Genomic DNA, 27,060 nt, shown 5'->3' with positions numbered 1-27,060 from the left:
TTCTTATGACAATCACCTTTTTTTTTTTTTTGGTTTTGGTAGCAATTTTTATGTTTTCTCAAGTGTTGGATCATAAATTTCAATGTCTACTCTTTTCACCCCCTTCAAGGGTATATGGTGTGGGTTTTGCTTTCAATGCAAGCAAACAGCCTTATTGTTTCTTCTTTTTGTTTGTTTTTGCGTTTTTACAGCATTTTTCTACTCTATTTCTACATAAGTATAACAAGCACTCAAAACCAAAAACCATAACTCCACATTATCCTACTTAACTAAATCTAACTAGTCATAGACCCTCGGCAAGACACAGGCTTCATGGCTATCCACTAGACCTCAGGATACTCTATCCTGGATCTTGTTCTAAAAGTTTAAGCTCTCTCTAGTCGAAACTAAAGTAAGCTAACCATCACACGAGTGACGTAGATCTCCCTACTTAAGGTCTTGTGTCCCCGGCAGCGGCGCCAATGTTTTAGGGAAAAACTACTCCCCTGTTCATGCTCGCAAGCACGACATAGACAACATACTTATCATCCGATGACACGACTAACCCGTAGGTGCACGTCGGAAATCTCGTTAGCTTGTCAGGCTGAGACCAATCTACACATACGCACTTTCATGATGCATCAATCACTAACCCTGGTAGAATGCAACCCACTCTATCCCTAAACGCTCACAACACTGTTTACACCTCCAATGAACTTGGAATCTCATCAAACTTACTAGGCACCATCCTCTCGATAGGATATACTTACCTATAAGTCTAATCTCACCAGATTTGAACCCTAATTATCTCGATCACAGTCGCGATAGACTCACACGTCATAATCCAAAAATGGGCAAAACCTAAGTCTATGAATATCTATGTGTAGCTAATCTCTTTCTCATTCCATAGAGCACTTGATTGTTGAAAACAGACACTGTTTGTGTTACTTACAAGCAAAACAAGCTCGATGAAGGATCAATCGCGAGAACAGCTCGAAAAATATGAATGCGTGGCGTGGGCGCGTAGCTCTCGGAGAGACTACCGCGATGATGTGGTCACGTCATGAATCCGGTGAGGGAGAAGCGCGTAGCGAAGAGGATAAGACTCTCTCTCTCTCTCTCTCTCTCTCTCTCTCTCTCTCTCTCTCTCTCTCTCTCTCTCTCTCTCTCTCTCTCTCTCTCTCTCTCTCTCTCTCTCAGACTCGTACGACACAGGATTAATGATTAAAAATGTTGTTCAAAAAATGGTTCTAAGGTGACTTTTATACTTGAGTCACCTTAGCTCAAAAATGTACATGGGGTTCTCTTCCTCATAATTACAAAGTGGGAACAAATATGGGTCCTGACTGACTGATTAATCTTTACATAACCCAGACAAGTGGATCAAAATGGTAAGACGTCTTTGACATAAAAATGGGAATTTGATAGGCTTTACAAGATGGGCTCATTACAACAGTTGGACAAGTGGGGCTCCAACAATGTTTTCTAAATGAATTAAACTAGATTTACTCTTCCTTAATTCTCATTGGTCCACCTCCAAGGCCATCCAATAGAAATTGAAACACCTTATCGGCATTTTGGCTAGGGAGCTGACATGTGTCCCTCATTTCCTTTGTGTAAAGGGAGCTTGTGTGTGTGTGTGTGTGTGTGTGTGTGTGTGTGTGTGTGTGTGTGTGTGTGTGTGTGTGTGTGTTGTGTGTGTGTGTGAGTTTCTCTCTCATCTCCTACTTCTACGGCTCGCCCCCTCCTATGCAGGGATGGTTGAAGACTTTTGGGACACACACAAAGCATCCAATTTCCCTAGGCTTTTGAGCTTTGGACAGAACCTTTGAATTTTGTGTGGGACGCATGTCTAACCTCACCATCCTATCTTATTGCAGTATTAGCGAGAACCACTATTAATTTGTCAAACCACGGGACGAAGCTGACTTGACTAGTGCATAGAGGCTACAAGAGGTGGTCAATCTCTTGGAAAACAACTAACAACTCGCATCTAAATCAAGCTATACTCAAGTGACTGAAATCACGAAAAGCCAATCGCTCATTGGCAAGCAAATCACATCCGTTATAGCATCAAATGACATCCAAACATAATGAAACTTCTAGGACAAGTTTACACGACATAAGCACACATGCCTATGGTCTCAAATCCCACTTTAGGTCAAGTTCCAAAGTCGTGATTATTAACAGCAGTGGATTTTTGACCTAGTCTTTTTCGACCCAGAATGCATCTAAATGCTTAGCAATGATGCCCCAATACCCCGCCTATGCTTAGTTTTAGATTTAAAAGTGTAAATTTCTAATTATGATGAAATTAGGCCGTGGGTCGGCGACGCAAAAAAGCTACGAAATACTGTGAATGGATTACGTCAATGTGTAGAGCTCTTACCTGCAATTGCAATGCAAGAAACACATTCTCAATGTGATAGTAAAGAGGGAGTAGGAAGCGCGAGAAGGACAGAAGTGAGAGCCATTAGCTCACGCTGTGTATTTCTTATCCAAAATCTTGTAGAAAACTTACAAAAATTGGTTTTTATACCTTAGCCAACGTCTTTGGTGTTAGGAAATAATACGTAGCTAAATAGATTTTTGAGTAGATTACTTAATGGAGAGAGATAGACTTCACACACAAGAGATTATAGAGTAGAGAGAGAGAGAGAGAGAGAGTACACACGATATACGTGGTTCACCCAATGTGGGCTACGTCCACGAGAAAGCAGCCACTCAATGGCTTTAGCACTTCAAAAGAAAAAGTAGTTTACAAAGGGATTAAACCCTTAATAGAGCTCCCGCCTTGCTTCACTCTCACCACCTCACACTCACCTTGTTGCATCAACTTCACACTATGAAATGTGTGTAGAAATGGCCTCCTTTTATAGGCCAAAAGGGTTGCCCTCTCTCATGAGAGGTAGCCATGTGTAGCCGCCCTTGTGTAGATAAGTCCAAATCGGACCCTCCAATCCGCCCATGTGTGGCCGCCCTTGAGAAGACAAGTCCGCTTTTGAATTCGGCCACCGGCCACCGGCCATTGACTTCCGACCACCGGCCACTGGCCAACCGACGGTTGTTTTCCAACCACTTTCCGGCCGCCGTCCAGCCATAATATTCTGGCGAAAAGGAATATTCCGGCGAGGGAAAAAAAAAGTATCGGGGGCCTCCGCCCCCGAGGCCCCTAAAGTTGCCCCTGATTCTTGTTCGTGAAATTTTTGGTTTCCAGTGAGTGATTTTCCTTCACGCACGATGGCTTCTCCTCATAATGGGGGCCTTACAAATGTGCGCTTTTACCACAGAAAATTACAAGGGTAAATCAGGCTCCATACTTAACAATCTCCCACTTGGAGACTGATCTCCAAACCAAACCTATGACTGCTTTGCATCCTGGCTTCTTATCCTTGAATGCTGATTGAAGATGAGCAAAATCTCAACTTCTCCTTGTTGACCACCTTTGTAAACATGTCTGCAGGATTTTCACTTGTATGCACCTTTCCTAGCTTTAGCTATCCCTCTTCCAAAAGAGTGCGTATGAAGTGATATCTCAGCTCAATGTGCTTTGTCCAAAGGTGTAGAAACTGGTTTTGCATTTTGCATTGTAAACCTTTCTAGTACCTTCTTGATGTAATCTGCTTGAGATAGCTTTATTGTCTTCTTCGTCTTGTCCCTTGATATTTTCATACCAAGTATCCTCTTTGCAGCACCTAAATCTTTCATTGAAAAATATTTAGACAACTCCTCTTTTAGGTCTTTGATGTCCTGCATGTTAGCACTTGCAATCAACATGTCATCAACATACAACATTAGGATGATGAATTTCCCATCTCCCAAATTCTTCGTGTAGACACAGTGATCCGAGTTGCATCTTGTGAATCCATGATCCAACATCCATCGATCAAGCTTCAAGTACCATTGTCTTGATGCTTGCTTTAAACCATACAAGCTCTTCTTTAATCTACAAACCATTTTCTCCTTACCTTTTACTTCATACCCCTTTGGTTGAAGCATGTAGATTTCCTCCTCTAAGTCACCGTGAGGGAATGCCGTATTTACATCCATTTGCTTGAGATTTAAATCATGAGCAGCCACAAGGCTTAAGACAAGCCTAATTGAGTTCATTTTTACAACAGGAAAAAATATTTCATTGAAGTCAATACCTTTCTTTTGAGAAAACCCTTTTACCACAAGCCTAGACTTGTACCTTTTCTTCCCACCTTCTTCTTCCTTCAGCTTGTACACCCATTTGTTTTGAAGTGCCCGCTTACCTTTAGGCAACTCAACCAACTCCCATGTTTGTTTGCAATGTAGTGAGTCCATCTCCACTTGCATGCTCTTCGTCCATTCTTCTTTGGATTAATGTTGCATAGCTTCTTCGTATGATTCTGGCTCTCCAGAATCTGAGATCAAGAGATGGTTGAAGTAAGGAACAAACCTTTCTGGAGGTCTACTTGCTCTTGTAGATCTTTGAGGAATAGGTTGAGGCTCCTCATTTGGTTGACGTTGTTGCACATTATCACCGTTTGCAGTCCTTGAGTCTTCACCGTCCTCAAGCTCCATGTACTCATCACCTGTTTCTTTTGTTTGTTTTCTTTCCAAGTAATCTTTGTACATATTTTGTTCGTTAAAAATTACATCTCTACTCCTTAAGATTTTACCATCTTCAGGATTCCATAGGCGATACCCAAAGTCACCTTCTCCATAGCCAATGAAGAAACACTTTTTGGACTTTGCATCTAGCTTTGATCTTAGGCTTCTATCTATGTGCATGAAAGCCTCACACCCAAACACTTTGAGAAATGCATAATTCACCGGTTTACCTGTCCATGCCTCTTCTAGAACTCCCCCATCCAATGCCGTTGAGGGTGACCGATTGATTAAGTACACAGACGTACTTACAGATTCCGCCCAAAGCTCAATCGGTAGGCCTGCATGTAGCCGCATGCTTCGTGCTCGCTCCATGATTGTCCTGTTCATCCTTTCCGAAATACCATTTTGCTGAGGTGTCCTTGGGGTTGTCCTTTGCCTCCGAATTCCATTGCTAGCACAAAAGCTTGGCTGCAATATTCACCTCCATTGTCGGATCTGAGGCATTTAACCTTGGTACCTGTTTCATTCTCCACAAAGGCTTTCCACCTTTGAAATATGGAAAATACATCGGATTTATTCTTCATGACATAAACCCATGTTTTTCTAGTCGCATCGTCTATGAATGTTACATAGTACAATGAACCACCAAGTGATGGTGTACTAGCAGGACCCCAAACATCAGAATGAACCAACTCAAGTTTTTTATTTTTTCTTTCATTTCCTGATTTTTGAAATTTTACCCTCTTTTGTTTACCATAAACACAATCTTCATAGAACTCTAAGTCCACTTCTTTCAAACCTAGTAGAAGCTTCTTTGTTTGAAGGATTTGCATTCCTTTGGCACTCATATGCCCAAGTCGGTAGTGCCACACCGCACTGTCAACTTTTATAGTTGTTGCACAAGCTGAAGGTTGCGTGCTAACAGTACACAAGTAAAGTGTACCGACCTTTTCTCCCTTGGCAACCACCAAAGATCCCTTTGAGATATTCCACCGTTTTTTTCCGAATGCAATATTGTGACCTTCATCATCCAATTGTCCTGTAGAGATCAAATTTTTGCGAAGAGAAGGAACATGCCTAACATCTTTAAGCTTCCATTCATTTCCGTTAGCAGTTTTGACAGAAATTGTACCTTTGCCGACAATCTCACAAGCTTCATCATCTCCCAAGTATACATACCCAAAATTACCTTTGGTGTAATCTTGGAAATGTTGCTTGTGTATTGTTGCATGGAATGAAGCCCCGGAATCTACTATCCAGAAATTAGACACATTGTCTAATGAGAGAATTAGAGCATCTTGCTCTACTTTACCTGCCACATTGGCCTCCGATGTTGGCTTGTTGTCTTGAGACTCAGTCTCCTTCTTCTTCTTGGACCAGCAATCCTTCTTGACGTGGCCCTTCTTGCCGCAGTTCCAACATTCAAGAAGTGACTTTGTGCGTGACTTGCTCCGTCTTGAGCGATCACGACCCTTTTGGCTTTTGAACCTCTCCTTAGGCCTTCCTCTTGTTTCCACTGACAATGCAACACTTGATGATTCTCCTGTGCTTCTCCTTCGTATTTCCTCGCTTAGGAGAACACCCACAACATCATCAAACTTAAGAGTATTTGTACCAGAGATAGAATTACTTACAGCCATCACAAGGCTGTCCCAACTATCCAGTAGAGATGATAGTATAAGGAGAGCTCGCACTTCGTCATCGAAATTGATTTTCATCGATCGAAGTTGACTTATGTTTGTGTTAAAGTCATTTAGGTGTTCTGCAGATGAACCATTCTCTGCCATCTTTAGATCGAACAAGCGCTTCATAAGAAATACCTTATTGGATGTTGATGGTTTCTCATAGAAGTCGTCAAGTGACTTCATCAAGTCCTCCATGGTCTTCATCTCCGAAACATTGAAGGCCACCGTTGACGCCAAGCTTAATCGGATTGTTCCCAGTGCCTTTCGATCAAGGACAATCCATGCTTCATCTACCATTATTTCGGGCTTCTTCGCAAGACCGCCTAGTGGTAAATAGAGGTCCTTCTGGTAGAGATAGTCTTCAATCTGCATCTTCCAATGTTGGTAGTTTTTGCCGTTGAACTTCTCAATCTTGAGCTTCCCTTCCTCCGCCATAACTCCCACTCAATTCAAGGAATCCTTTCCTTGAGATAATTTAGCTACGAGCAAACGTTGCTCTGATACCAGTTGTTAGGAAATAAGACGTAGGTAAATAGATTTTTGAGTAGATTACTTAATGGAGAGAGATAGATTTCACACACAAGAGATTATAGAGTAGAGAGAGAGAGAGAGAGTACACACGATATATGTGGTTCACCCAATGTGGGCTACGTCCACGAGAAAGCAGCCACTCAATGGCTTTAGCACTTCAAAAGAAGAAGTAGTTTACAAAGGGATTAAACCCTTAATAGAGCTCCCGCCTTGCTTCACTCTCACCACTTCACACTCACCTTGTTGCATCAACTTCACACTATGAAATGTGTGTAGAAATGGCCTCCTTTTATAGGCCAAAAGGGCTGCCCTCTCTCATGAGAGGCAGCCATGTGTAGCCGCCCTTGTGTAGATAAGTCCAAATTGGACCCTCCAATCCGCCCATGTGTGGCCGCCCTTGAGAAGACAAGTCCGCTTTTGAATTCGGCCACCGGCCACCGGCCAATCGACTGTTGTTTTTCGACCACTTTCCGGTCGCCGTCCGGCCATAATATTCCGGCGAAAAGGAATATTCCGGCGAGGGAAAAAAAAGTCTCGGGGGCGGAGGTTGCCCTTGATTCTTGTCCGTGAAATTTTTGGTTTCCCGTGAGTGATTTTCCTTCACGCACGATGGCTTCTCCTCATAATGGGGGCCTTACAAATGTGCGCTTTTACCACAGAAAATTACAAGGGTAAATCAGGCTCCATACTTAACATTTGGGTGGTCAAAAGTAATAATCTGGAGTTCTACCAAAACTGGAAATTGAATGGCTGATACAATCTGGAAGCTTGTAGCCCCGGCTCATTAATTACAAGGTTTATCAAGAAAACAGGAGTTACAATATTCTCGATTTATCAAAATAATAATTGTTTTTACAAGGAGAAGTCCGAAAAATGGTGTCCGTGTTAGCTTGCTGCTAACATTCTCCCCCTCCTCGCCTGTGTCGTCCCTTGACACAGCTTTATGGGTTGAAGTAATCTTCGGGTTGACGGCAGGCGAGGCGGTCTTTTAGTACTTCAAGTGTCTTTTCGTATCTGATTGCATTCTTTGTCTGGCACTTGCAAAAACTGTATGGTGACTTTGTTTTTCATTTCCACTGCGGAGTATCCAATAAATCTTGCGGTGAGGCTTCGTTAGCCACGTGAAGAAGCCAGTGTAAAATGCCTCCTCAAAAGCTAGCATATTGTGCGAGGGCAGAAACATGCATTGGGCATAAAATCCATAAAGAACTTCCTCTGAGGGCTGCCCACTTAGATCATAGCAGAGGCCTTTGTTTCCTTCTAAAAATGAGAGCCATGGGGCTCCTGTCTGCTCCGGATCATTGAAGACCTGTATGCATGTGAGTAGCATCCGGAAGATTTTATATAGCATGGCATAGGAGAGATCTGGCAAACTTTTGAAGAATGTCATGGCGCCCGTTAGGGTTTTCACCATGTATTCTTTTGTTGCTTGGCCTCTCTCTGGAGCTGGTATCCTGAGAAAGTTTAGCCATGTTGGCCTCTTCTTCTGCAGTGCTTCGTGTGCTTGCCATGTCCTTACTCGAGGTGCTTGCCATGTCCTTACTCGAGGTACAGGGAAAAATGTTGGATCTTTCTGTATGGCCGCAGGTGCTCTCGTGAACAGAATCAAGTATCTTGGATTCTTATTTAACCAGCTTAGCCTCCACTTCGGGTGGTCTTGATTTGCGCCATCTTCTTGCATATCTCTGTATAATATTTTCTTTACCTGTAAGAGTTCAACCTTGATGAGAGGGTATGGCAGGGATTGTTGGTTTTGAGCATTGATTTGATTGGGAGTGAGCTGTGTGACGTTGACAGAGTGTAAAACTATCAACTCCCAATCCATAGCTGCCTTCCACTGCTCATCTACCTCCAAGGCGATCTTCTCCTTTAGAGCATCTTCTTCAGCCTTTGAAAGCTGGACCATCAGCACTGTGTCTTCCTCTGTGATTTGGACTTGAAAATCTTCTCCCCCACTCGGCTCTGCTGTAGACTGCGTCTCAATGTCAGCAAATGAGACCAAGGGGATTTCCACTTGGGGCGGCTCTGAAGTGCCTGCCTCTTCCTGTATGTCTTGCTTTCCAGCTCTGAGGAGTTGGTTTACTCTTTTCAATTCTGCAATCTCTTTAATGATCTCCTCCTCTCTTTGGACCCACATGAGCGCCAGGTCTCTGCGTTGTGACTGCTCTAGCTTCAACTCCAGCTCTAAATCTCTTTTTTTCTTTTCAAGTGCTTTATACACCTCATATGTTCCCTTGATCGAGGCCACGGCTGGATTTTCTCTTAATTGCCGCAAGAAAGTGGCCTAATCATTAATTCTTTGTTTAGAATACTGTAGAGATGTGTTTGCTACATCTAATTGTACTTGAATCTTTTGAGCTCACAGAGAGGTGGTAAGAAGTTCATTTGTCACTTCTGTCAACTGCTCATCTTTCACTTTGCAGGCATCAGATAGCTTAGTCAGGAGGTCACCCAACTCCTCCATTTCCTTCTGTTGGCTGTCCCTGGCTATCTGATGTCGTTCTGCTTCAATGTTTAGCTCTTGTATCTGATTTTGGAGATCAGTAATCGTAGCCATTCTGTCTTTGAGCTCTCTTTGAATAGCATCAATGACCATTTCTAATTCTTTGGCTTTAGTACTGCGGTTAAAGGCTGTTGAGAGGAGTTTCTCGGTCATGATCTGCATTTGCCTTGCACACTCGTTCACTTGTAGAATGACCTCATCATTGGATTTCCATTCTTCTTGTCTTGCAAGTTGAGATGGGCCGGAAGCCTCTTGTGTTGCTTCTTGTTGTGTTGTTATTGCTGGTGTTTCTATAGAGATGGTTGCTTCCTTGCCATCCTGAGGTTTTGAAACCTCAGCAGTTTTTGGCTGAGTGAAGACAAGATGTGTGGTCTCAACCCTTACAATTTCTTCTTTTGTAGGCCTTTTTGCCTTCTCAGTCTCGGTTTCTTTCCCATGTGTAGCGGTTTGCTCTTTTTTTGTATCTTGGTCTTTATTAGTTTCCTCCACCTCCTTGTGAGTGTCCTCAGCTGTCTGTTCTGGTGCTGGTTCAGCTTCCTTTTGGTGGGTGAACTCGGACTCTTTTTCCTTGTCAGTCTCGGTCTCTTTAGTGGTCTCTTGGCCTGGCGGTGATGATGGTGGAGTGGGCATGGGCTGGTCCTACTATTCCGACAGTGGTGAGGTGGGTCAAGGAGATGCCTGGACTTGCTCTTGAGTTTCCACTTCTTCAGATTTCTTAGCCGCTTCTTCAACCTCTTTCAGCTTCAAGGCCTCTGCCTCTTGGTACATTCTTTCTAAGTGATCCTTAGGATTCTCGGCCTCTTTTCGTGAATGATGTTTTGTTTGAAGTCCTTTCAAGTCTGTAAGTACCCACTTTTCTGGATCTTTTCCCTGCGCTTGCCTAGTGCGCTGATACACATGTTTTTCTCTTTCAAATCTCGCTTGCTTTTGAGCTGGCTCCTCTTGGTGGGCAACCACTCCTTTCCTCTTCATCTCTTCCCTCCTAGCTCTTTTTTCTTTGTTTTGTCAGATCTTTCACTGCTATGCTGCTCTGATGAACCGTCATCGGATTCATCACCTGATTTAAATGATCACTTACCAGATCTTGTAGATCTCGGAGAGGGTTGAGCTACCAAGATCCATGTGTTCTGATCCAGGGCAGGCGGTAGGTTGTCAGCCATGCCGATTGCATGATAGGCTATTCTGGTCAATACTTCAGGTGCGCCCAAGTATGTTATCTTTCCCTCCTTCTTGGTGGCCTTCAATGTCGTCAACACATACTGCACGTGGTCCACAGGTTGTCTGGTGGTTGACTTCAGAACTTGTGTAAAAGTGGTGGCCATGGCGTGATTTGGTGTCGTGTACCTTGGTGGCCTTTTTGTCAAGAAATGGAAATGTTGGTGGTACAGATGGGCTGGCTCTTTCACCTGCTTGTGGATGAGATCGGCAAATGTAGCCGCAGTTGTTTCCTTTGTAAACGTGGCTGCGTTCCTATCTCTTGCCCGCATGGTCATCCCTTCAGTGGGCGATCTGAGTGCCTCTGCCACTATTTCCTTGGTTGTCTGAGAGTTGGGCAGTTCCGTCTTCCTTGATGGTGGATAGAAGCTCGTAAGCTTTCTGAAAGTCTACTCCGCAGGGCTCTTGTTCATAGAAGTGTCGGAGTCCCAACCTGCGGTTAGCCTCTTTGGTTTCTGGCTTTGCTGCGACATCATAAACCTCTTTGGGCAAGAGCTGCAACTCCACTGGATGCCCTTCTTCACTCTTAAATCTCCCCATGAAGACCGTGGTGTCGTGTTCTTCTAATTGCTCTTTAGAAAGATAACATGCCTTTGTTGCCTTTACTGACAGGGTCCAGTTGATATGGGGCAGTTCTTGTTGTTTCTCCTTTTGGTTTAACTTCTTCTTGGCCTTCTCCGCGGCTTGCATTGTTCCTCTTCAGTGAATAGAGTGCTAAGTTAGCGGAGCTGTCAGATTTTTCTCCAGAATGTCCTTTTAGACTGAAATGCTGATAATCTAGTCCAAATTGCTTCAAATCAATTTTTGAACAAGCAAAGATGTATAAAATCATGCAAGGAACAAAACTGTAAGTTCAAAACAAAAATTTACAACCAAAGTAAATAATCGCGATTATTTACAGCTGGAAAAAAATTCAACTTTTTTGCAATTTTGGCTTTATAGGCTTGAAGTATGTGCCAATTACATAATCTGAGGGAAATTTGGGCTCATTTGGATGTACATGGTGAAAATGGTACTAGATTTTGGCTTTAGGTCTCTGAAACAGTAGATATAAAGAAAATTTGAGATTTGAAATCTAAATTGACTCAAAATTGGCTACTGGGCTTATCACATCATGTACTTTGGATGTATGATGACAAATTTTCAAAGCTGCCCCATTTTGGCCAAAAAGTAAATAATCGCGATTATTAACTTTTCTTCCCAAAATGACATTTTTTGGCATAGACTGGTTCTAGGCATGGTATAGACCTTGGATATGAATTATGAGGTGATTTGGATCAAGAAAAGTTATTCATAACCCAAATTTTGTCTTTTATAGACTTCTTTGCGTTTTTTGGCAATTTTGCAAGTAAAGGGTGGTCATTTTAGCTCATAGTTGATTTTTGGCATGTATTAGGTATGTACACATGATAGGTGAGGTGAATTGACAATTTCCATGCAAAAATGTTATAAAAGTAAATAATCACGATTATTTATAACAGTAAGCATTTCACATAAATTTTGACCTATAAACATGTTTGATACACCTAATACAAGTCCTAAATTGAATTTGGTCAAGTTTGGTCATGCCGGCATCACTTTGTGCTCTGTTCACTCTAAAATCACCGTTTTTTGTGACTACTTTGTTTGTTAAGTTGGTCGGTCAACTTTGAGGTTTTGAACTTGTCCGTAACATCATCGTGAAGCTACCTGTCCAATTCTGGCTCATTTGGAGTCAATTTGGCCTCGTATGTCGAATTTGACGCTTTGTAACCTTCGAGCTATTTTCCGCTTTTCGAGGGCTTTACTTGATGGGTTTCTCGAAACCAATCTTATACATTGTATATGAACCTCATTAGCAAGCCATCTGTGGAGTCAGGTCGAAATTCTGGTCGTTCCCGAAAAACCCTAATTCTCTACTGAGGACCCCCTTGACCCCAGTCGAATGATCATCTGATGGTATGGAATAGTTCTATTATGTTAGGGCATGCTATGGTTCAAATCCCATCCGATTTGGTCAATGTGGCAGTCCGCTATGGTCACTTTTAGGTCGTAGGTCTTCGTGTACTGCTGGGCTTCTAGGGTTTTTTCTAGGGCTTTCGAGTAGCCACCGGCCGTACAAAATGGATCCTAGATTAGTAAGGAACTTACCCCTCATGTCTCGTGTGAGACGGCGTTGAAAAAGGTCAACTGTGGGCTCCGGAAATGACGCGCGAAAGAAGCCGAAATGCTCTCTCTGCAAAGCTCCAAGTGGAAATGAGGTGGTTTTAGCCTAGGCTGGATATCTATATCTGGACTTCCCGAACCAATATTCTCCAGATTCCCCCGTTAGTCCTTTTAGGCCGTGAAATCTATGTTAGGCTCAAAAATTTCCAAAATCGGATTCCTGTTGCCCATTCTGCAAGAATTTTGCAAAAGTAGGCTTGGCCGCCTAATTTGGCCTTCCCGCTTCTATCTTCTGATTTCGTTGAAAATTTTTGTGTATGTCCGCGTTGTCTTTCTGATCACCATCGTGTCTTCCATTTTTCCATCTTAGCTTCCCTGCTATTATTAAATTTTGACCTTTTTATTTGAAAAAATCAAAGAAAATAGAAAAATGCTCTAAAAAATCAAAGTGAAAATCCAGTAATTAAGAAAATCCCTTGAAAAACAAAGCTTTATTGTTTTTTGTTGGATTTCTCCATTTTTAAGCCTCCTTTCCAACAAAAATGATGAAAAATACACAAAAAAGGACTATTTGTGATGATTTTCTGATAGTATATACACTATTTACACTCATTGGGAAGATATAATCAGTGAATTTTCCCTTGTTGATGAATTATAAGGGCATTATTCTTAGGTAGTTTTACAAAAATCACACGTTAACATGAAACTTTTTCCTCCCTCTTCAAACATTGCCCTTAATTACTGAGTATTTAGTAGTACCCTTCCACCCCTCCTAGATGGCGTTCTCCGGGACGACTGCGTGCATGGGTCGAACAATTGTGTCTATGCATAGTCGTGATTGGCTCTACCAGGATATGAAGATCAATGCAATTCAACTCAATATGTTGTGCAAGAGCTGGGTCTTGAGTAATAAACTCAAAGGTTTTCGATGTCGAGGTTTGATGTTGATGTCTTCCAAAGAGCAAATCTTGTAGCCTTTGTGCTCTCTGTTTGATAGTACCATCAGGGTGTTTAAGCACGCTGATTGCTTGAGATGTGGGGGGCACTTTAGATGGTTGTCGAGCTTTTTCTCGCCATTGGTAGATCGGTCTACTTGGTGCATGGTTCTTGAGAGTCTGTTGAGACTTAACTCGCCATTGTTTGATTGGTTTCACGTTGTGTGGAGAAGATAAGTGCTCCTTTTTCTTCCAAACTTTTTTCATGTTAGGTTCCTTGTTCATAGATGCTCGATTGTGTGCTTGAATCCTTGGAGCCATCTTCTGTTTCTCTGGTGAAATTTTAGGCACCCAGATCTGATTTGGTTTATCCACAAGCTGTGCCTTTGGTACCCAAATTTGCCTGACTCCTTGCATGCTACTTGTAACATTTGTTTGTCCAGGGGATGGAGAAGATTTACTTCGTGGATTGGTACTCTGATTGCATCTTTTCCATTCCTCTTCGCTAGATGCAATAGGAACAATGAGTTGCCCTCCCTTAAGTGATAGCTTTAGCTGATTTGTATCCCAATCTGGTACTGCTTTGTATGTACGCATCCAAGGAATGCCAAGAATCATCGTCTCATTCATGTGTTCATCTGGCAAGCATACAAACTGATGCGGACATGAGCATCCATGTACTACCACGTTCAAGTTGACTACTCCCAATGTTGGAGTTGGATTCTTGTTGCATCCTTTGATTGTCATTATTCCTGCGGTCAATGCTTGACTTGTTGCCTTCTTGTATGTTGAATAACTGGCTACATTCACTCTAGCTCCTATGTCTACCAAAGCATTGGTGCTATGATTGTTGAGTTGTACTCTGATGCAGAGATCCATTCCATCTAACCAGTCGTCATCTGTTGAAACTGCATCTTTAGGTAATTCCCATTGTCGATCATCTAGTTCCAAAGTGTTGATGGGAATCCGTATCTATTGATTCTTGAGAGCAGCTTTATGGTTGAGCACCCAAAGTCTAGCTTCCTCTTGGGCTTCATCAATAACCTGCTGTCGCTTTATCTTCCTTTGTTTGGCTGCATGCATTCTCTCTAGCAATTCATTGGTTAGTGGCAAATTGTATTTCTTTAAATGACATCCACTAATCCAATTAGTCATTGGTTCACCATCTATGGTTGACAATTTTACTGCACCACTTGGAGATACATCTTCAATGATCAATGGTCCATTTCCCTTTTCTTAAACTTGGGAATGTGTTGCTTAAGGGAATAGACTAGAACTAAGTACCCTTTCTTGAAAATTTTGGTGATTAAGTGGGAATCAAAAAATTGTTTTTGTTTCCTCTTTTGTGCATAGATATGAGCTACAGCAGTTAGCCTTTGCTCATCTAGCTTTTCCAAATCTTCAAGTCTTTCTGACAATTCATGTCCAGTCCACTCAAGAGTCTGTGCTACCCTTACGGTCGGCAATAGAAATTATGTTGGCAGTATGGCATCAAGACCATAAACAAGGTTAAAGGGTGTAGCATTTAAAGCCGTTTTGAATGAAACTCGATAAGCCCATAGAGCAGCATGGAGATTCATTTCCCAGTCTATCCTTCCTGAACTAACCACTTTGGTCAATACGGAGCTAAGAATTTTATTCGTATGCTCAGCTTGTCCGTTTGCTTGTGGGTGATAGGGCACTGTTTGTTATGGATAACCATAAACTCATTAAGCAAATACTCTATTACCTTGTTGAGGAAATGAGTTCCCCGATCACTGACAATCTCTAAATTGGCAGTCCATACTTACGAATACATACTCATATAAGAATGCAGCAGTGGTTCTGGAATCATTCTTTTGAATCGCTTTAGCCTCGGCCCATTTGGTTAAATAGTCCGTAGCTACTATGATATATTGAGCTTGGGTTCTATAAGTAGGTGGATGTATCGGTCCAACAAAATCTATACCCCATTTTGTGAAGGCTCTAGACCCCATCATTGGTCTTAAGGGCATGCTGTCTACCCATGTTGGCATTTTTGCTCATTGACAAGCATCACACCTGCGAACATACTCTTTGGCATCTACAAAAAGTGTTGGCCACCATATGCCTGCCATCAATATTTCTCTTGCGATGGTCTCACTAGAAAAGTGACCTCCAGCTAATCCAGCATGTGCTTGTTCTATAATCGGAATATATTCGTTTTCATTTGCACAAAGATGCAAATGTTGATCTTTACCTCTCCGATACAATCGGTTTCCAATCAGAGCATAGTCTCTTGCTTCCGTTTCAATTGCTCTTTGATGGCGTTTACTCATATCCTCAGGAAATGTTCGGTTTGATAAGTAAGTGACCAAATAGTTACTCCACGTAGCAACATGTGACATTTGAAACAATGTCACATGAGGAATGGGTGGTTGTTTCTGACATTGAGGGCAATCTTTTACAAAAGATCGAACATCTCTTCTCATAGTCATCCAGAATACTCCAAGTCTTAAGATTCGTTGCATAGTTTGGTCTTCTGCAAAGTGAAGTCCCACTATGGTAACGTGTGCTTGACTTAGGTATTGATCTTTTTCTTCAGGGTTAATGCATAAAAGCAATATCCCGTCTTGATTTCTTTTATATAGCCTCCCAGCTACTAGTAATTGATACATAGCCGATTGCTCGATTAAATCAATTGTGATTGGAAGTGGTGAATCCACTTGAGCTATTGTCATCAATGACACAATTTTTTCAGACCATCTAGGTATCATTTCCACGGAGAACAAATAGGCATCTGGTAGATCATCATCTACCCCTTTAGGTGATTCCCCTGAAACAATCCTGGAAAAATGATCTTCTCTTTGATGTGTAGTGCCTTTTTTTACAACCACGGTGAAATCAAATTCGAGGAGAATGATGAATCATCTCACTATTCTTCCTGTGTTGCATGGTTTGTTGACCAAATATAACAAAGCTTGGTGGTCCACAAAGAACACAAACTTGTTGGACAATAGGTAATGTCTATAATTTTTAACGGCATAGATCATTCCTAGTCCTTCTCTTTCAGTGGTGGTGTAATTCTTTTCTGCCATATTCAATTGTCGGCTAGCATAAGAAATAGGAAAGTCAATTTTCCCATCTCCTGGTTGGGCTAGTATACAACCAATAGCAAAATTTGAAGCATCTACGTGTACGTGGAATACCTTATCTCAATCGGGTGCTTTCAATATTGGAGCTGAGGTGAGAGCTTGCTTAAGCTTCATCAAGGATTCTTCACATGCCTCGGTCCATTCAAAGTGTGTAAGCAATCTATACATGGGTTTTGCAATTATAGCATACATGTAGATGAACCGTCGGTAATATCCACAATGTCCCATGAAGGCTTGTACCCCCTTGACTTTTGTTGGTTTAGGCAAATCAACAATGACATGAATCTTTTCAATATTGGTAGCTATGCCATTTTTTGACACTATATGTCCAAGAATTTTCCCTTGTCTTCCCATGAATGTGCACTTTTCAGGATTTAAGCAAATCCTGTAAAGTCTACATTTTTCGAATACCTTCTTGAGGTGTTCAAAATGATCAGCTTGGATTGACGAATGTACGCATAAATCATCCATGTATACTTCCAAGAATTTCCTAAGATACTCTTTGAAAGCATGGCTCATCAATCTCTGAAATGTGGCTGAAGCATTAGTTAACCCAAACGGCATAACCAGATTGGCAAATATACTCCATTCTATTGCAAAAGCAGTTTTGTGCTGATCTTTTGGGTCAACCAAAAGTTGATTGTATCCCGAAAAACCATCTAGGAAGCTGTAAGCTTCTTTTCCTGCCACTCATTCTAAAACGTGCGCAGTTCTCGTAAGAGGAAAGTTGTCTCTAATGGTCGCTGCATTCACTTTTTTGAGATTAACACACACTCGTAATTTTCCATTCTTCTTAGGTACTACCACAATTGGGGACACCCAATCAGTGTGTTCAATTTCGTAAATGAATTCAGCTTCCTTTAGTTTTTCAATCTCTTCTTTGATCTTCCTGGCAAATGTTTCGTTATAAGTGTATGGTCTCTATCTACTTGGTTTCGCATCATCTCTCATGGGTATGGTATGTTGGCAGATTTCTGGATCAACACCCTTGATATCCTTGTAAGACCAAGCAAAGATATCCCGGTATTCCTTTAACAAGCTTAGCAAAATCTTTTCTTCTTCTTCCTTTAGGTCATTTTCAATGTAAGCCGGTCTAGGCTCTTCTCCTGGTTCAGCCAAGTCTCTTTTAGCGTTTTCAGGTCCTTCGTAAGACTCGCCTTGTTTCCGTAGTTCCCTAACAGGTTGTTCGATTATGATTTTCCGATCTTGGAGAGTATACTTTTTGTAATGGGATGGAACATGCATAACATCCTTCCCATCCTCTTCCGTGGTGTATATCTCCTTTAGAGCTTTTTCAACTCTTGATATTTCTTTTTCCGCTCGACTGTGGTCATGAGTGGTTTTTAATCCAGATGTTCTTCTTGAGTACCCTTCCTTGTTTTTCTCGATGTCTGAGACATTTTTGAGTTTTCGTTCGAAGGATATCTGCCAGTTATTTTGTCCTTGACACAATCTTTAGCATCTATCTGCATCAGGAATTGTGTTTTACTGGAGACTGATGGCATAGGTCGTGCTTTCACAATTTTAGTGTCCCTCTTTCTTCTATACCATTTTTGTCTTCTTGATTTCTAGTTTGGAAAGTCAAAAAACTTTTCCTCCCTTCCCCTTAAGAGTAGTTGAGCTCTCGTATGTTCTTTTTCGGATCCCGAATCTTCGGAGGTAGCTGAGTGTTCATCCAACTCATCAGTTGCATTGTAATAGAGGTCAGAAAAGACTTGTTGAGCTTTCATCAAGTCCTTGTTTCCTCATCCTTGTTTTCAATGTTAAGAAGTGACATCATTTGGATGGGAATTATGTCGCAGTCATCCTCATTGCAAAATTGAGTAGGCATAGACATGTTCATGCATACATCCATTGTCGCTAAACTTTGAGTCCACTCGAATGGTTTGAATAAATGCTCTAGAAAGGGTTCAGGTATGTAGGCTTCGTCTGTACAGTCCCTTTCTAGGATACATTCCTCTCGTCTTAAGCTTCCATTTTCTGAACCTCTGCACATCCAAATAGGATTGTCTATGTTTAGCCAAGATGGAAGTTTAGTTTCAGCTGAAGAGACTGAATCAAACCTTTGGATGGGTGTTTTCAAGACGTCTCTATAGGCGTGGTCCTTTAGATTGACCCTTGTTATAGATCCCACCTACTTCAAGTACAGATAGTCATTTCCCCAATCTTGGATAAGTTGTACTTGTCGCATGAAAAGGTCTTCCCAATATGATTTCATAGTTGAGTTTTTTCCCAAAGTCTACTATGGCAAAATTGTGTTGATATTCAATTCCATAGGAGTTGACTATCACTTTTTCTAGTAGCCCTAGCGGTCTTTCAATGTGTTCATCAGCCAACTGCAATTTCATTCGTGTTTGTCTAATGGCTGGCTGTCCCCAGGATTCCCATACCGCTTTAGTGGCTATGGCTATGCCAGCTCCACTATCCAGTATTGCCATGGTTTCAATGTCATTATATTTCACTGGGAGGGTAGTGTTTCCTTCTTCCCCTTCATAATATTCTCCGACCTTGTTCATAGGAACTGATCATATCTCTTTGTATTCCGTTTCATTTTTCGAGTTTCCCAGATTCTTAGAGGTTAACCCCATTATCCCCACCTTTTCTAGGGTTTTCTGTAAATCATTCCATAAGTATGGCCTGAGTTTCAATAGTTTCCCCAAAGTAAGAGTGCATTGGATAGGTGTAGACATGATTGAGTGAATGTTGTCCACTTCTAGGGTCTGTTTGGCTCTTTTTACTTGAGTGGTCTTGCAAATGATGGATTCATCTTCGTTATCTCCCAAGTAAGAAGGTAATGTTTTTAATGTCAAAGGTTTAGATATTCCTGAAGCCTCTGATCCGCAATCCCCATACAAGGACTGTAAATCCATGTTCATATCAGATGGTAGGTTATCTAACCAGACTTCCTCTATAGGAGGTGACTTTAAATTTAGGCTCCCATCATTGATCTCCCTTACCTTTTCCATAAGTGTCCTCGCCAGTCTTCCTCCACGAATGGAATTCCGTCTAAGGCATCTTCACTGTCCGGCACTATGAGCTCTGGTTCATTTGTTTCAAGGTGGGGTTCTGCCACCACATCGGATTTTGCTTTTGTTTCTTCTATCACAAGCTCTTCCTGTTTTGCAATACTTCCAAGCTTGGGTTTATGTTTATCCAGCATTTCCTACGTGATTCTTACCAAATTTTGATAAGCTTCCAGCTTAGCTGCTTCCATGTCTGGAGATGGATAGTTTTTCCATTTGTTTTCCATGTTTTGGCCTGCTTTAAGTCCTGCTTGGTAGGCTTCCAAGGCAGCATTGATACGCTCAAAAAATTTATCGACCAGAATGGATCCTCCAGATTTCACGGTTGTTTCCTTGAATTCACTGCCAGTTTCTTTCAACTTGTCCTGGGCTAGAATTTGCTAGAATTTCGTTTTCAACCCGTTGTTTTTGTTTTCTCATCTCATATGTTTTGCTTCTGCTCCTTTTGATTCTTTGAGAAGAAAATTTTGTGTTCTCCGAATCATCAGAGAAATTGTGTCTCTTTTTCTTTGCCTGGGGTCTAGTGATTACCTTGATTGGAACAATCAGTTCGCTCTCTGGTGATCTACTAGGCATCACTTGGACTACGTTGACTACAGTTTTTCCCTTGTTAAAAGGATTCTTAGGACAATCTTCCGAAAAGTGTCCTCCCTTTTTGCAACATTGTATGCAATTGGCTTTAATCGGTTTGAGGTTTTTGTCAGGCTCTGGACATTCGTTCTTTCAATGGTCATCAGCACCACAGTTATGACAGTTTCATATTCTGGGCTTCATCATGGGTCTTCCCATGGGAGGTCTGACACCTTGATTAGCTACATAATACATTGGTGCGAGCTCTGGTGGAGCAAAAGTCATGGTTTCTTCCATTGGTGGTGGGTGTGGACTATACCAATCTCCCTCTACCATTACTGTAGATGGACTAGGCTCTGCATAGGGTGTAATAGGTACTAATGCTTGTTCATCTATGACTACTTCTGAGTGCATGTACTTTATAGGCACCGCATTATGTCCTGGATAAAGGTTGTTGTCCCAACAAAGGTTGAGGTCTCTCCATACCCATTGGTGGTCTTTGAACTTGAGACATAGTAGACTGATATCTGTACATGGGTTGTCCTTGTGGCCTCATGGGCACGTACTGAATATTCCCATCATACTTTGGTCTGAAGTAGCACTCGTGGGTCTCGTGGTTGGTCCATTTACCCTTGATTGCACACCATTTTTGTGGCTTAATTGGTTGTCCTTGTGGGGATATCCCCTGTCCTGGTCCTCTCATAGGTGCTTTTTTCATATTGTTCATCATGTCATTCATCCTTTTTAGCATACCTTCTATGACTGAGAGTGGTGTCGTAGCAACTGTTCCCACTTGTGTTGGTTTTGTAGATGAAGTCTTCTCGCTTGGGTTATCCTTAGGGACATCCTCTTCATTAAAGATCTCACAATTGTCTCCTAAGTCGATAGCATCAGACACACACGCCTCTAGGGTTGTATGCTTTTCACTATAGAGTATAGCATGAAGTTCTTTGTTTAGAAGTCCCTCCAGAAACAATGAGACAAGTCGCTCCTCTACAGGTATCTCCATCTCTGGGCATCTGGCAATGTATTGTTTCATTTGAGTTGCAGAATCCCTAACAGACTCACCATGTTTCTGTTTAAAGCTGTAGATTTGAGCTACCGTATTATGTTTAATCCCTGTTTTAGAACAAGCAGCTACAAATCCTTGAGCCAATATATTCAAATCCATGATTGACCTTGGTGGAATGTTTTGGAACCATGTCAAAGCTTTTCCTTATAATGTCATTCCAAACCCCTCGAATTGAGTATGGAAGTCGAATATACACTATGCTCTTAGCACTTACTTGAAGCTTGCTAAGTGGTCATATGGATCTCCTGATCCACTGTATTTTTTGACCCATTTTTGGAAATCAGTTGGTCTGACACATCTATTTGGTTCAACTCCAGGTCTTCTGGGAGTTGGTCCTGTTCCGAGTCCTTCAAACCAGTCTGTCGAAAATAATGACTCATGTAGCCCTGGGCTGGCCTTAGTGTCACCCGTTTTTCTACGTGATGAGGTGGTTTCTGGTTTCTTCACATTACTCTCAGATGATCTCTCACGATGTTCGTCTCTTGGAGTGGTTTCTGGTCCTTGACCCAATATCCAATCCCGTATGGAATACCCCTGGTATTTGGTTTGTTGTTATAACAATCCCTAAACAAGTAAGTTGGTAGATCCGTAGATCCCTTATCTTTGATTTTGAAGATATAGATGATCTTCATGGCCATTAATTGCCTTGGTCTAGCATGAGAAGTCCACAAAAAATCTTTTATGTTTCTATCTTCCCAACAATAGACTCCGATCCTAGGATTATCCATACTAAGCCGTTTCAAAGGCTTCAAGTCTACTTGATCGTATCCCTCGAATTCCAAGGTTGGTGGCTCCTTCTTTTGCTGACATATCTAGAATTATAGTGTTTACTTCTAATCCCCATTCGTCTATCAAATCCGGGTTTTCGACTTGTACATATTGAGTTCCGTTTCGATCCATGTACATTTTTCTTTGTTTGTTGGCCCTAACTTCTTCTTCGAACTCAATACCATGATCATCAATGCAAGCAGCATACTCTTCGTTAGGATCCAAGTAAACCTGGGCTCCATGACGATTAGTCTTGTAAAAAGAGAGTATATGCTTATAGCGCATTGTCCTTCCGGTTTCAGAGTGAGTTGAGTAAAAAGACATTTCCGATGTTGAATCTAAAAAAGTGTCCGAGACTCCTTCAGGACTTGTGTGCAAAGGAATTGCCTTGATTTATGGTTTCTTCAGTGGATACTCTATTGGTGTTTTCTTCAAATACGCCTTGATTTCCTATTACACGACCGGATCTAAGGTTCATATAGACTTATGAAGCCCTGGATAGAGTACTCACCTTAGATTGACTTTTAGTCAATGTCCACTTGATTCAATTGCAACTTTCTATCAAGCCACTGATTTCTTGTTTGCAACTTGATTCCTGTACAAAATTTGTCAAATTAGCTATTTTTTTATAAGGACAGTAGAGCTCTTGAGAACTCCAATGATTGGTCTCTGTATTTCACTTCAATTTGTGCTATGGAAGTCAAAATTTTGACTTTCAGATTCAGCTTAGCAAATTCAAAGGTCTAATCTGCAATCTGTAAACTAAGTGTATCTTTACCAATTTTGATCCGATTAAACCCAAAATTTCCAAGTGGCCTTATATTATGCTGGTCTAACACTGCATAAGCCCAAAAGTCAAATTTGAAGTCTCTGGATAGCAGAAGTAAATAATCACGATTATTTACTTTTGTCACTTTTTTCCACTTTTTGGATTGGTTTGGCAAGTATACAACTTGTTAAAGCCCTTGGGCAAGTTTCAACAAGTTTGGACAAAATTTGATCAAGGTTACCCATTGTTACTCTGATTTCAAGAATCTGGCTTAAGTATCACTTTTGTGGTCCAAATTTCACCAAAATTGATTTGTGGGGTCTAATTGATGTGCTTGACCTTGTGGTATACTCAATTTTGCAAAATCGCCAAATTTTGAAGAAAAAGTAAATAATCACGATTATTTATGTTGGGGTATAAAGCCCAATGTGGTCGCCCAGGTAAGTGGGTGGGCCGCCAGGTATGTACACATATTCTTTTGTTAAAACCTAATAAGAACTCACTATGCTCTACACATTACAGTGGAGCGAGTTCACCATATCGTCATGCTCTTCTTCTCGCACTCTCTCTCGCGTCACACTTCCGCTCGTACTCCTTCAACTGGTATCAGAGCTCAGATCGAGGCTCGGGGCAGCATTGTAGGAAGCTAGAGTCACCTGCTCAGATTGGAGTGAGATTTGACAGGCGAACACACGGCCCCAAATCCTGTGGGTGAGTCCGAAGAGTATGGTGTTCTCAAAATTTCATTATGAGGTCATCTCGGCCACCGTTCGGCTTCGACAAAGTTCTACGCAGGCCATTTTTGACTACGTGGTCTCGACGAATGAAGATCCGACTCTGCAAGTTTGCGATTTTGGCCTACGACTGCAAGTGCTGAGAATATCTACACTTCCAGAGTGCTGATTTGTGGTTGTCTACACAACGAAGGACGGCTCACGGTTCTTGGAGGCGTGTCACATACGACACGGGCGCACCTACACACAAACTGTAGGCGACATCCAATAGTTCATCAGGTAGCTTATGTTTGCTGCTTGATATTCCAGATTTCATCCTGACATTGCAGGTACTTCCACATTGGATGTATTGTCAGAGACGATGTATGTCTGTTGAGGGGTTGCTGGCTGTGAGTCACGCAGCAAACAACCGCCGCAACGGTTACAGCATACAGTGAGAAATTTGTGGATGTATGACTTTGTGGGAAGTCTATGTACTATCAGATTTACTGCAGCCTTTGTTGAGGGTCGAGTGAGGTTTTATTGAGCTGAGGGATTCTGGAATGTTGAGATCCTTTCGGTGATACAGGTCTCGGAGCGATCCCTCGAGCACCCTTAGATAGGCAGGATGTATTGATTGTGAGTTAGACAGTTGGGATTGCATCTTTGCTTTACTGCCGTTGAGGCATTGTCGCGGTCTATGATAACATGACAGTGACAGGACAGTGAGAGACAATACAGGTGCAGGACAGGTTTACCCACAGCTTACAGTGTTAGAGAGACAGTGGTTTTTTGAGCTGTTTTTTGGTCTGTTTTTAAGTACACCAAAGCCATTTTACAAAGGAGACTCTGCCGAAATTCCTGCAGAATCTGAAGCTTTCTTGGTTCATTTGACAGGTTGATATTGGTTCAGAGGTCAGCTTACAGGGGAGACTCTGCCGAATTTTTCCCGGGAAAGTAAACTACTGTGAAGCGTAGCTATGGCTAGATCACAGGACACTGCTCTTTACAATATCAAGAAGCTGGATGGAACCAATTTCCCATTGTGGAAGAAGCAGATTTGGCACGTGTTGATACAAAAGAAGCAGATAAAACCTATAAAGATCAAGGGGATAAAACCACAAGATATGGACGAAGATGAATGGAGCGAAATGAATGAATTGGCACTTTCTACCATTATGCTGACTTTGGCAGAAAGCGTTTACTTCAACGTAGTAGACGAGATGTCGGCTTATGAAGCATGGACAAAGCTGAGTGATCTTTATGAGAAGCAAAGTGCAGCTTCACAGGTATACTGGCTTAAGAAGCTTGTTGACTTGAAGATGAAAGAAGGGACACCTATGTCCAATCATCTGAATGAATTCAACACCATGTACAGTCAGTTGTTAGCTCAAGGTGTCAAGTTTGATGAACCTGTTAGAGCTATGTTCTTGTTAATCACATTGTCGAAAAGTTGGGACACTTTTCGCACAGCTTTGAGTAATTCTGCACCTCCAGATGGTTTGACCATAGCAGGTGTAGAAGGCAGTCTGCTTACTGAAGAAACCAATAGAAAGAAAATGGACAAAGGCAAAGGAACAGCCTTAGTTTTCAGGGGAAGGACCAAAGAAAAGTACAAAGGTGGAAAGAGGGATCAGTCTCGTAGCAAGTCCCGCAGTGCTAAAGGCAAGAGTGACATAGAATGCTACCATTGTGGCAAGAAGGGTCACATGAAAAGAGACTGCAGAGAATGGAAAACAGAAAAAGTCAAAGAGAAAGCTGAAGACCATGGTGAGAAGAACAAGTCCTCAGTGAAGATTCAAGAAATAAATGTGACAAACACTGTTGCAGAGGATGACAGTCTAGTGTCAAGAGACATCTACTTCTTGAAGAATACAATAGACTCAGCTCTTCTTACAGCATCTGATGGAAATGCACTGAGTGACTGGATTATAGACTCAAGGGCATCACTTCATGTGTCTCCAAACAAGGAGTGGTTTACCTCTTATGTGACTAGAAATGCACTGAGTGACTGGATTATAGACTCAGGGGCATCACTTCATGTGTCTCCAAACAAGGAGTGGTTTACCTCTTATGTGACCACTAAAGATCATGTTCGGCTAGGCAATGGGCAGACATGTGAGATCTTAGGTGTTGGAGATGTTCAATTGAAGTTTCAGAATGGCTCTTCTTTCACGCTAAAGAATGTGAGACCTGTTCCCGCAATTACAAAGAGCTTGATCAGCACAGGTTTACTTGATGATGTTGGCTACATCACCACTTTTGGACAGAACATGTGGAAGATATCCAAGGGTTCTATGACAGTAGCACATGGAGTAAAGTTTGGAGGACTTTACATGATTTATGTATCAAATGTCTCTAAAAATGTAATCAATGTAACCGAGCAGCCGAACGTTTCTTTGTGGCATAGCCGGTTAGGACATATGTCCAAGAAGGGAATGAAAATCTTGTCTCGTTCTGGTTATTTTCCTGGCTTGTCATTTAATGATTTTGAATTCTGTGAACATTGTCTGTATGGTAAGCAAACACAACAGCCACATAAGCATAGAAGCAGTAGAAGAGATACACAGTTGGCACTTGTTCATAGTGATTTGTGTGGACCTATGCCTAACCTATCTCTAGGGGGAGCTTCTTACTTTATGACATTTATAGATGATTACTCGAGGAAAGTATGGGTTTAATTTCTCAAGCACAAGGATGTTTTCAAAACGTTTGTGACACTTGTGGAGAATCAGAGTGGCAAGAAGCTTAAATGCTTACGCACTGACAATGGTGGAGAGTATGTGTTTCAAAGGCCTTTCAGGACTTTTGTGAGTCAAAAGGTATAAAACGTGAACTTACTGCTCCTTACAATCCTCGTCAAAATGGTGTTGCTGAGAGGATGAATAGGACCATACAAGAGAAGGTCAGAAGTATGTTGTCTAATGCACAACTGACAAATGGGTTTTGGACTGAAGCTGTATCAACAGTTGTTCATCTTATAAATAGATCTCTTGGCAAGGTTTTGCAGAAGGATTCAGTGGCAAAGATGCTATGGTCAGGCAAAATGCCCTCATACAAGCGTCTCAGAGTCTTTGGTTGTGAGGCATATACTCATGTTCCAAAGGAATTTAGGAACAAACTTGAGCCAAAGAGTAGAAAGTGCATCTTTCTAGGCTATGGTAATTCTGGTGAGATGGGGTATAGATTTTGGGATCCCGAATCCAGAAAGATTATCCGCAGCAATGATGTTCACTTTAATGAAGCCAAATATCATTCTAAACCAGAGAGGGTTGAGGAGATTAGAAGAGTTGTCTTCCAAGAAGATGGACCTTCACGTGCAAGACAAAATGTCAGGGGTCAAGAGGAGCAAGGACAGGATAGAGTGGAACCACATGTTGTGGCTGAGCCTCAGCCACCTATTTTGCATAGATCTGGACGTATCACGCGACCTCCTGATAGGTTTGTTCCATCTATGAACT

At 41.8% G+C, this 27,060-nt stretch overlaps 1 pseudogene; it reads left to right on the top strand.

The window, feature by feature from the left end:
- Positions 1-10,383, top strand: part of LOC147431279 (uncharacterized) — a 45,726-nt pseudogene extending 35,343 nt beyond the window's left edge.
- The last annotated feature ends 16,677 nt before the right edge of the window (positions 10,384-27,060 follow it).

Source organism: Adiantum capillus-veneris, chromosome 21 (assembly GCF_014529385.1).
Source record: "Adiantum capillus-veneris isolate H3 chromosome 21, ASM1452938v2, whole genome shotgun sequence".
Classification (NCBI taxonomy): domain Eukaryota; kingdom Viridiplantae; phylum Streptophyta; class Polypodiopsida; order Polypodiales; family Pteridaceae; genus Adiantum; species Adiantum capillus-veneris.
Note: the sequence above shows the minus strand (reverse complement) of the source record. Positions and strands in the feature narration are given on the sequence as shown.